Raw genomic sequence first — 13103 nt, forward strand, 5'->3', positions numbered from 1 at the left:
TGGATAGGATCAAATTCAGCTAAATCATGGGTTAATCCCAGTCTGAACTGGATTTAAACATCATACAGTTCAGACTTACTGTCTCTCGGTCTGTAACCACCCTAAGGATGTAACCAGAGTAAGAGCGTATTCTTCAATCAAAACAGAGAAAAACTCACCCTGTTTAAACCGGATGAGAAACCCTTATCAATTACCACTTATCAACTAATTTGACTATACCTTTATTTTCCATTTGGTTGCAATAATAACAATAGGCTATTATTTATCTAGATATTATATAGCTCCCTTATTGTGTAGCAAGTAATGCAAATTGAAGTTTATTCAACACACCAAAATACAACATCTGACCCCATTCCATTACTGTTCTAGACACACTCTATCATAAGATAACCAATATATATTCTGCTGAGCATCTAATATTCCCAAAGACCAACGCCGGGCCGTCTGAGATTCGAACCCGGAACCTCTCCTCTCCTTTGCGCTGTGTTCTGTGTCAGATCCTGTCCTCTCTCCTGGGGGAAAAAGGTTAGCACATCGAATGTATAGTCTAAACTTTATTTCATATCAGATGTCAGAACCCACTCATTCAATCAGTAGGATATATATTGAATATTAAGCAACAACCGTCAAGCATGAGAGAAAACCCTCATTCATTTAGATTGTTAAATGCATAGTGTTGATTTCCTCTCCACATAGCTTCTGCCTGCTGGGGCATCTGGTGGAATGTTTCCCCACTTCTGTGGATGCTCTTGTAACCATTTATCTTAGAGAGACGCCATAAACCCTGTGTTGTTTTCCAGTCCCTATCCCAAAGTGACTGAGCAGAGACCATATATCCACTAAAAGAATGCCCTTATGTCGGCCGGACCCTGTGACCTCTGCCCCGACCATATCCTAAATGACCGTCCTTGTGCAGCTTATCCACTCCCAGACCTGTAGGCTTAAAATGAGAGCTTGTCAAAATAGAGCATTGTTCAACTCCACAGAACCTTCTAATGGTTAATTCCCATGGTCAGCACGTCTCCTAATAGAAATGGAGAAAGTTCATCATTACACAAACTCAGCCGCTCCTCCGATGACCTAGAACAGAACATTTAAACATAATTAAAGATATATTTGAATTAACAAATGCATGTATCCAGGGATCTGTGGAGAGAAATTCTATCAGGAGGAAAAGGACGTCATTCTTTTCCTTGCAAACAGGAACATTGATGTAAACAAAGAACTGTTGTTTGATTATGGAGTGGAGAGGAAGTCTTTTAGAGCAGAGGGTTTAGACCTCCATTGGCTCTCTAGACCTTTTGCCACCAGCAGCCTGCCCTGCATTGGCCTTGAGACATTTAGCCTTGACCGTGACCCAGGAACCAGTTCACGGAAAACCTCTCCATTTTGTAAATGTACTTTATTTTTTGCATTTTTGTAAATAAACAGAAAATCACATTTGAAAAAGTGACTGGTTCACCTTATTTATCTAGAAGGCTAACCCTAATTTCAAACATATCAAATTTGAAAGGAAAAAAATTGTATAATATTGTGTTTGGCTTACTATCAGGTCAGGGATACTCAACTTGCTTTGTCCGTGGGCCACTTGTGCAAAATGACAGGAGGCCAGGCGTCAGTTGATAAGCAAACATTAACACATTCACTGCCAACAGTTTTTCCAATACAGTAGGTAGCTTCTGCCAAGGTTTTTTTTGAGGATTCTGGCTCATCTTTCAAGAGCCGAGGATTATTTTCTGCTAGGACTTTGTGAACACAAAATATCTCAAAATAAGTAATAGAATGTGTGCTTTCTCTGTCTAAAAGAGTTAGTTTTTATCATGTTCTGTTATGTAGGCATTAGCAGTTGAATACAGCATGGTTTCAGCGTCTGAGAAGGAAAGCTGAGATCAATGCCTTTTTGTGAAATTCGATAGAACAGGCAGAACAGTCACTTTAACCATTTATTTTTGGCATCAGTGAGACATCAGACATCTAAACAATAGTTCTGAACAGTAATTTCCTCCAAAATAACAGCACCCCCACCCCCCTCTCCTTCAAACTCCTCCCTCCGTGGGTGTGTCTCTGGTGGCTGCAGCGTGTGTCACAGGCGAGTCTCTGCTGCCTGTCTGTGCTGCCTGGCGGCCGCTCCTCGGGCGAGTCTGGATCGGGCTCGTTAGTTTCTGGGTTTTCGGTTGTGAGCTGGGATGAAGCTGCGTGCGATTCTGGGCTTTCTGCTGTGTGTTTCAAAGTGTGTTGCACCCAGAGTCTATTTTTGGAATCCCCCACCGTTGTGCGCCAGCTCCCAGCGCGAAAGCGTTTTCGCCAAACCATTTTCATGAGAATGGTTTCCTCACGCTTTTTCCTGCTGTTTTTGCTCGGCTTTCTCTTGTCTGGAGAGCACTGTCGCCACTTAGTGGGTCGGTAAAATAGGTTATACACATTCAATAGCTCCCATATTTTTATAGGAGATGTAAAAGGGTTTGATCCACATCCCACCGTCAAAAAAAAATTAAAAAAAAATTGACGAGTTAACTCGTCGACGGCAGTGAACGTGTTAATATTATTATTTTTTCTCTAGCGACATGTACGTTTTTGGTGTGTCAGCCAGAGTTTAATCTGACAATTCAGAGCAATCAGTGCTCCATACACTGCCATAAACCCACAGAGCATAAATCCCAACCACCAAGCAGAATGCAAACGAATAATCAAAGCAGTAAATAAAGCGACAATCAAGGGCGTAGTGACTTGTAGGTTAAAGGTGAGAATTACCCCTCTGTTCTGCAGCCTACCATTATTGAAGTGCATTATGGAAACAAACATGCCCACTTGAAACAAACAGTGCCCACTTGCTCCCTTTTATATAATTCCTAGGCTAATTGGTAAATGGCCTGCATTTATATAGCGCTTTTATCCAGAGCGCTTTACAATCAGTACATTCACCAATTTAGGCAAGCTGTCACGCAGGGTGCTGGCACACCATCAGGAGCAATTTGGGGTTCAGTATCTTGCCCTTCGACATGCAGACTGGAGGAGCCAGGAATCAAACCACCGACCTCTTTCATCCAAAGCGATTAGTGACGACCCGCTCTATACCTGAGCTACAGCCGCTCTGCTAATTAATAGGCTCGGCCCTGCACCGCCTCACCTGCCCTGCAGCTCGACCGCTGTGCGGGCTCACATGCTCTTATGACATCACTGATGATGTCACAACTTTGCATCACTGATGACATCACAATTGCTCTTATGACGTCACAAGTGTCATCACTTCCAGTTGAGTGACATCACTTCCGGGACAAAAATTTAAACAGATATTTGTCCCACATGCTCCCTGGCTGGCACATTGACTGTAGGAGGCTCACACAGCCAGGCAGGCGGACAAAGCAAGATGGCGATGGTTATAGCGAATTTTAGAAAACGCTTTCGATTTCACACACACACACACACACACACACACACACACGCGCGCGCGCACACACACACACTCGAGTACCTTTGAGCATAAATAAGACCAGAATCGCAAAAGCTTCATCAAAGCTCTCAACCGACACCCCAAGAAACGAACGAGCCCGTTTTACAGTAATCCAGACTCGCCCGAGAGCGGCCGCGCCGCCAGCAGCAGCAGCACAGACGAGCAGCAGCAGCAGCAGCAGGACCCGTACGCCTCAAGATTGGAAGAAGGGGATCGCGAAGAAATTTCTCTCCCGTGTCTAACCCCCCCCCCCCTCGCCTCTCCTCTCCTCTTCCCCGCTCCTGCGATTCCCCTCTCTTTTTTGGGATCTGTGAGGCAACAGAAACTCGCCTGTGACAAAACACTGCAAAGCCACCAGACCTACGGAGGGAGGAGTTTGGAGACACACACACACACACACACACACACACACACACACACACACACACACACACACAAACACAATACAGTATACAGACTTGACCAAGGGCACCCATAATCACAGGCACGTGAGGTGGTTCTAAAAATCCATTTATCTCAAAACTCTCTGAAAATCTCTGAAACATACAACACAATTAACAGACGCGATATCAGGCCAGTAAGATAATAAACGCTTCGTCCGGTGGTTTTGGTTCGGTACCATTAAAAATAAAAAAGCTAGCGAGCTATCGTAGCTAGCAACAAGCTAACGCTGTATTCGCTAACCTGTTTTTCATGCACAATGCTGAACTTTGAAAACAATACAACGAGTGCAAACTTCGTGCGGTTAAACAAACACATACGTTAGGTACAATTGCAGGAATTACCGTATCGCAGGTTTACTAGCCGTTTTACAATTACAAGTCGTTTTGTGGACAATCTCCAGCGACACTGCTGAGACTTGGACGTTTTCAGGGAAGTGACGTGACATGACACAAGCAAAAAAACAAAAACCAAAAAACCCGCCTTGATGTCAGCCCCCGCCCCCCTGATGTCCGACCCCGCCCCATATCCGACTCCGCCCGATTCCGCGGGCTGCAGCGAGGACCCTCTCGCAGTCGGAGGGGAGCTGTTGGGGGAAGGCGGGGGGGGGGGGGGGGGTGCATACCATGCACGCATGCGTGTTTCGAATCGCACAAAGGTTACGCAAAAACCACGCCCTGTGCCCGCCTACGCAGCAGTCATGCGCCGGGATTGGCCAGGAGCTCATGCTCATGTTGGGCTCTCTGTTACAGGGACACATTCCTGTGAGAAGCAACAACACCAAGCGAGGCTGCAACGAGGATATTGAAAGACAAAATCCTACATCGCACCAAAGCATACAATGTATTTTAATGTTATTTGACGTGGTTGTGGGAGATTCCAGCTTGATCCTAGAACTAGAAGATGTGCTCACATTACTCCAATCCTAATCTCCCACTGCCTCCCAACTCAAGCCATCTGACTTTAAGGTGCTCCTGTTATCATTTAAATCATTACATGGACTTGCACCATCATATCTTTCTGACATCACTATCTATATATAAACTTAGCAATGTGGACTCTGTCTGTCTGTTTGCCACAGCTATGCCGTTTTACGTGCGATCGGGCTGAAACTGATGGAGCTGGATTTTTTAGTTAGGGCAGATTAATTGCCCTAATTGGCCTAGTATTGATTGCCCTAAGGCTGAGGCTATAGTTCAGACTGATGACATCACTGATGATGTCATCAGTGATCAAGTCCTACCTGTCATGCAGTCCTACCTGTCATGAAGTCCTCCTACCTGTCATGAAGTCCTGGGTCTCCACACTGCAGTTCACCATGCTGCTCACACAGCAGGGACTTGGCTTGTCTTCAGTCTGCAGGCTGTGCAGCTTGTTTAAATGCCGCATCCACTCCAGACCTTTGAGCCTGATATCAAGACCATCCACTCCAGACATTTGAGCCTGATATCAAGACCTTCCACTCCAGACCTTTGAGCCTGATATGAAGACCTTCCACTCCAGACCTTTGAGCCTGGGATACTCAACTTGCTTTGCCCGGGGGCCACTTTCGCGAAATGATAGGAGGCCAGGGGCCAGTTAATAAACAAACAATATACATTTTTCTGTCGCGGATTGTAGGTTTTTGGGGTGTCAGCCGGAGTTTAGTCTGACAATGTTGTGCACACCGGATAGTTAGGTTAAGTTAGTTAAGTTAAGTACATACATGAGTGCCTGTATAGTGAGCAGACGGCGGTATTTGACAATTTAGCTGGAGCTCAGCCAAACTTTATTTCACATTAGTTAGTTTTGTGAATTAGATTCTAATTCACAATGAAAACTAAGGTGAAATTATTAGGAAATGGTCGGGGGGCCACTCTGCACCCTGTCCCGGGCCGCATCTGGCCCCAGGGCTGCAAGTTGAGTATCACTGCTTTAGTAGTTACTTGTAGACCTTGGTCAACAGAAGCAAAGGTACACAATTATTCTAGGCCCAGGTTGGAAGTATGTACACTTCACACTCCCTGCAAGATACAGTAATAAAAGTCACGTGGTTAAAGATGAGAACCATGGTGTTTTTACAACACTGCTTTCCACAGCCAGGCCTACTTAACTATGAAGTCCTCCACCTCCTTGCATGTCCTCTTGCCATCATTGTGATGCTGGATGATGGCATCGTAGCCTCCTGTGCTGGTCAGGTCAGAGTTCTGTCAGTCAGATGGACATTAGATATTAGAGTCAAATGTAAGTATGTGTTCATTGTCTTTGGTTTTAGCTGCAGTGTGTTTGAGGTATAATGTAGATTATGTGTTTAGATATGTCTTGTTTATGAATTATTGTCAAAAATGGAGAGAATGCACACCATGAAATCTCAGTGAGGTGCCGGTGACGGACAATAATTCATAGAAAGAATAGAAACCTCACACTCTGGCTCTGATGCAATGAATTTAATAAAAGGACAACGTTTCGGCCTGGTGGCCTTTGTCAAGTCATGTACAAACAAGGTGAAGAGCACAGTCTTGTAGCAGAGACACACCTAGACCACAGCTGCAGCCAATCAATTAGAATCACTCATTACTGCATGTGAATGAGAACTTACAAGTGATCTAAATGTGAAGAGCACAATTTTTCAATGACAAAAAAGGTACAAAATAGAACCTTTACAGCCAAACAAACAATGAATGGTAAAAACCATCCAGAGTGAGAATTCACAAAGGAGATGGTGTTACAAAGTTACAATGGACCATTTTCACAGCTGCCACCCTGCATCCAAAAGGCAGGAAAAACAGAGGTGCAACCAACCCACCAACCAGGGACCCAGGACCAGAACACCTAAATGAACCAGAGACAGGAGACCCTGATTGAGGTTTTGGTGCACCCACGCCACTTCCACCCAAGACACAAAATGGCCGCTGCGAAAGAGGTCAAGTCTGAAAATGTAGGTTTGAAGTTTAATTATCAACAATATATCCTCAGCAATAGAATTGAACCTGCCCACCTCGATTGCCAGAGGGAGGGTACCAGTTCTCACCTGGGCACATAGAGATCTTCTGGATGTATCCAGGCGTAATGGAACATAAGGTTCTCTGGACTATACTTATTTTTAATTTGGATGTATGTTCTGAGTTTTGGTTTGAGCCACTTGTGATTAGCCCGTTTTTCTTGATTGTAATATAGTGATCACTAGAACGTAAACTGTTTCTGAAAATAAATTGCTGGTCAGTTTCCCTGAAAACAGCATTCATATCATTACACCATGGATAGTTATGTGCTTTATCCCCGTTAAACACTTGTTTTGCTACTCTACTCTCTGGCATATTAGATAGACGGTTCCACAAACATTTCATCTTTTTGTTTGATCAAACAAGGCTCCCAACACATGTCCCCTTGAAAAGCCAACACAGGTGCAAATGTATGCACGTCCAAAAAGCAGCAGATTGCACGGTTTTGGATGGCATTCACCTTGGAAAATTCCTTCCTTCCCCAAACTCCAGCTGCATAAAACAAAACTGGTGACACACATGCATCATAAAGCTTTGAAAATGCAGCATAACCAAGGTTTATACTTTAGGTTACTTACTTTATTACCTCTAGCAGCAGTGTCAGCCAACACACATGCCCTCTCCAAACATCAAATGTTCATCAAAAGTAAATCCAAGATATTTGGATGAACTGCTATATGCTAATGACATAGCTCCAGCATGAACATCAAAAGTGCTTCTCCTTGTTCCTGATTTCTGGAAATGCACAATTTGAGTTTTTTCTCTCTCTATTAATATAATAATTAATAGTCTACATTTTAAGATGAGTAAAACAATCATAGAACTCAAACTGGGAAGCTGGGTTTCCTCTGAGTCTGCATAATGAACCATTCATCAATCATTCTTGTCCATTACACTGTGACAAGAGGGTGACATCACAGAGGAAAGATACCAGCCAATAAGAGAAGGCCTGTTCAGTACCCTATAGGTGTCAGGCTTCACCACCAAACATCTGGGTTTAGGTGTAGTTACACTGGTCCTTTTCTTTTGGTGTTGTTTTGTTCTGCTATTTTACATTCAAGTCTTTGACGAGTGTCTTTTGCTTCACCACCAAACATCTGGGTTTAGGTGTAGTTACACTGGTGCTTTTCTTTTGGTGTTGTTTTGTTCTGCTATTTTACATTCAAGTCTTTGACGAGTGTCTTTTGCTTTTTCACAGAAAAGGGGGCGGGGACATGTTAGTACACTATTTGTGCAGTAGGGAACAGTTTCAAACAGGGCCATTGTTTCCATTTGGACTAAAACATTTAGCACAGATAGCAATATTTGGGATACATTTTTATTGCTTTTTTGTGATACATAAACACATGACAACACAACAAAGCACAAAAACATCTACATACATACATAACACTCTAATCCCCCCTCCACCACAGATCAGAGTTAACAGAGCTCCCACACATTTTCATGGATACAATTTCTAAACTTTTCCATGACTTTTAATAATAACAATTAATAGATTATAATTAATAGAATTTCCATGTAATGTGAGGCGGTGACTCTGAATAAATACCAGAAATTATTAGTATGGACAAATCGACACAGCTGCTCTTTATACTGGTTTTCAGTATTTTAGTGTCACTGCATCATGGAAGCCATTGAACTAAAAGAGGAATTTTCAATTAAAATACTAATATAAAATACAAGAATTCAAAGAAGTAAAATCAATACATATTAGAGCTGCGTTATGTCAAATGCTACAGAGAATACATTTGCCCTCATGTTACATTCCATGGAAGGTTATCCACAGGAAGATTACTGCAACAATTTCATTACACACAAAAAAATGTTATGACTTTTCCTAAACGTTCAAGGACTTTACCCATCTGTGTGGACTATCATGTGTTTCTTCAAGTCTCCTTTCTGACCAAAACCTTTACCACAGACTGAGCAATTAAATTGTTTATCTCCTGTGTGGATTATCATGTGTTTCTTCAAGTCTCCTTTCTGACCAAAACCTTTACCACAGACTGAGCAAATAAATTGTTTATCTCCTGTGTGGACTTACTCCACACTAGGGATGTCAATTTTCGGTTAATTTCACTTTCGATTAACCAACGCTAATAATCGATTAACCTATCGGTTAATTCATAATTTTTTAATATTATTCTTTTTTTTTTTTTTGGTCTATTTACTCAACGAGCTCATGCCCAAACAAGGCGTGTCTATTTAGATGCTGAAATGTTAATGCTTTTTGTGTTAGAATTATGCCTTTATTTTTTGTTGGCTTTGCTGAAATTTATAAGTTTATTGCCACATTTTGATCAGGTAATCATTCCAAAATCATTCTGGCTCTTATATGGATGACAAGGAAATATATTTTTGAGAGCTTTATTTCCTGTTTATGTAAACATTACAACAACAACAATCTGTTATTTCTTTTGATTTTTTCACATTAGGCCTACTGTCTTTTGCAGCATAAAAACTTAAACAAAATATAGCCTATTTCGATTTGCTGCCAACAATTGATTTTTTTTTTTTTTTTAATATTAATAGACCGACAGCAATAACCGAACAACGACGTTAGCGACGGTTAATCGATTAACGGTTAACCGTTGACATCAATACCACAGACTGAGAAATTAAATTGTTTATCTCCTGTCTGTGTGGATCATCATGTGTTTCTTCAAGTCTCCTTTCTGACCAAAACCTTTACCACAGACTGAGCAATTAAATTGTTTATCTCCTGTGTGGACTATCATGTGTCTCTTCAAGTTTCCTTCACGACCAAAACCTTTACCACAGACTGAGCAATTAAATTGTTTATCTCCTGTGTGGATTATCATGTGTAACTTCAAGGATCCTTTATGACCAAAACCTTTACCACAGACTGAACAATTAAATTGTTTATCTCCTGTGTGGACTATCATGTGTGTCTTCAAGGATCCTTTCTGACCAAAACCTTTACCACAGACTGAGCAAATAAATTGTTTATCTCCTGTGTGGACTATCATGTGTAACTTCAAGGTTTCTTTACGACCAAAACCTTTACCACAGACTGAGCAATTAAATTGTTTATCTCCTGTGTGGACTATCATGTGTGTCTTCAAGGATCCTTTCTGACAAAAACCTTTACCACAGACTGAGCAATTAAATTGTGCCTCTCCTGTGTGGACTATCATGTGTGTCTTCAAGGTTGATTTATGACCAAAACCTTTACCACAGACTGAGCAATTAAATTGTTTATCTCCTGTGTGGACTATCATGTGTGTCTTCAAGGATCCTTTCTGACCAAAACCTTTACCACAGACTGAGCAATTAAATTGTTTATCTCCTGTGTGGACTATCATGTGTTTCTTCAAGTCTCCTTTACGACCAAAACCTTTACCACAGACTGAGCAATTAAATTGTGCCTCTCCTGTGTGGACTATCATGTGTGTCTTCAAGTCTCCTTTATAACCAAAACCTTTACCACAGACTGAGCAATTAAATTGTTTATCTCCTGTGTGGACTATCATGTGTCTGTTCAAGACTCCTTTCTGACCAAAACCTTTACCACAGACTGAGCAATTAAATTGTTTATCTCCTGTGTGGATTATCATGTGTAACTTCAAGGATCCTTTCTGACCAAAACCTTTACCACAGACTGAGCAATTAAATTGTTTATCTCCTGTGTGGATTATCATGTGTAACTTCAAGGGTCCTTTATGACAAAAACCTTTACCACAGACTGAGCAATTAAATTGTTTATCTCCTGTGTGGACTATCATGTGTGTCTTCAAGTTTCTTTCATGACCAAAAGCTTTACCACAGACTGAGCAAATAAATTGTTTATCTCCTGTGTGGACTATCATGTGTAACTTCAAGGATCGTTTATGACCAAAACCTTTACCACAGAGTGAGCAATTAAATTGTTTATCTCCTGTGTGGACTATCATGTGTTTCTTCAAGTTTCCTTTCTGACCAAAACCTTTACCACAGACTGAGCAATTAAATTGTTTATCTCCTGTGTGGATTATCATGTGTAACTTCAAGGATCCTTTCTGACCAAAACCTTTACCACAGACTGAGCAATTAAATTGTTTATCTCCTGTGTGGACTATCATGTGTTTCTTCAAGGTTCCTTTCTGACCAAAACCTTTACCACAGACTGAGCAAATACATTGTTTATCTCCTGTGTGGACTATCATGTGTCTGTTCAAGTCTCCTTTCTGACCAAAACCTTTACCACAGACTGAGCAAAAAAAAAGTTTCTCACCTGTGTGGACTATCATGTGTGTGTTCAAGTGTCTCTGTGAGTCTAAACCTGACTGAGGTTCACTAGTTTCCATGCATTCATCATCACTGTCTTCAGTCTCAGAAGAGTCTGAAGTCTTGTCATCACTAGTTGGTTGTAAATTACTAGCTGGATCTGATACTCCACAGTCCTCTGCATCAGCTTTCATCTGTTCAGTTGAGCTGCTGGCTAGAGGCTCTGTCTCTCTGTTCTCCTCAGTTTGGCTTTGATGAAGCTGTGAGGACTGAGGTTTCTCTTCCTCATATTCACTCTTCACAGGGACAACAGAAAATGGGAACTTGGTGATATCATCAGCCTCCTCCGGCCGTTGAAGCTGCTCTCCCTCCTGACTGATCCATAGTTCCTCCTGTTCCTCTTTAATGTGTGGAGACTCTGGGTCCTCCTGTTCCTCTTTAATATTATGTGGGGGCTCTGGGTCCTCCTGTTCGTCTTTAATATCATGTGGGGGCTCTGGGTCCTCCTGTTCCTCTTTAATATCATGTGGGGCCTCTGGGTCCTCATGTTGCTCTTTAATATCATGTGGGGGCTCTGGGTCCTCCTGTTCCTCTTTAATATCATGTGGGGGCTCTGGGTCCTCCTGTTCCTCTTTAATATCATATGGGGGCTCTGGGTCCTCCTGCTCCTCTTTAATATCATGTGGGGGCTCTGGGTCCTCCTGTTCCTCTTTAATATCATGTGGGGGCTCTGGGTCCTCCTGTTCCTCTTTAATATCATGTGGGGGCTTTGGGTCCTCCTGTTCCTCTTTAATATCATGTGGGGGCTCTGGGTCCTCCTGTTCCTCTTTAATATCATGTGGGGGCTCTGGGTCCTCCTGGTGCAGACTGGGGCTCCACTCCTGCTGCTCAGTGGGAACCTCTTCTTTAACCAACAGCTGCTGGAGGTCTGGAGGCAAGGCTTCTCTGTGTAACGGCCACTGCACCCGACACAGCTTCACCACAGCTCTCAGCTTCTGGACTTTAGACATTTTGTAACGGCCCTTGGTTTGGACAAACAGGAGGTGGGGAGTCTCGACTGGTGATCCACAGTTTATTTTTCTCTTGGTCACTCACATCATGGTAAACACTGTGAAAACTATAAAAAGATCAAACATATGCAAGGGATCAATAAAGGTTAAACATACAAAATATCAATATAAAGTTTCACAAAATATCAATATAAAGTTTCGCATCAGATTGAATGATGACTGTTAAAAGGCAAAGTTTATTTGACAATTAACCATTAAAAGATGCCTTCCCCAAGTTAAGGTGTAAATGGATAAAATGCAAACATTCAATGGAAAACAGACTTTTGAAATGCAACTTTAATAAACGATCTACTATTAAAACTAATTATCCACCGTGTAAAAGTGCAAAATGTAAAGTGCCAAACATTTAAGTTGGTCAGGCTATACCTCCATTTAATTCACATATAATAAATCAAAGGGGGTAAAGTACGTCCACAACACACAACAACACATCAACCAGACCTGACGAAAATACATTCACATTCATACAAACACTGATCAATATGAATAACACCAACAATTGCGCATACCTCAATCCGCCCACCAAGGGTGTTAAACGAGGGTTTGTAGGTTCGTCACGGACATCGCTCAGTGGCACACTGACAAACAACACAAGCAAACAATGTCACCATCAACTAGACTGAACAACTCGAGGATAGCCAGTCTGCTCGGTACGTACCTCCGGGGGTTTACATGTGCTCATTCCAGGTAGCTCTATTTGTCTCTCAATAGGTGAAAATTGCGTTTCTCAGGCTCCATTCACTCTTGCTGCTAAAAGATAACACGCTGCCACGCCATCTTGGAACGAGTGAAAATGCGGCTTCACGAGCGGGGTCTCCGACTCGTCTTTACAGGGACCAAGAAGAAGAATGGGGGGGGGGGGGAGACTGCCATCTTGTGGACGCTACAGGTAATCACAGTGTCAAGCTGTTCAAATCCAGTTGATGGTGC

The sequence above is a fragment of the Poromitra crassiceps genome, assembly GCF_964638095.1.
Source record: "Poromitra crassiceps genome assembly, chromosome: 9".
Lineage (NCBI taxonomy): Eukaryota > Metazoa > Chordata > Actinopteri > Beryciformes > Melamphaidae > Poromitra > Poromitra crassiceps.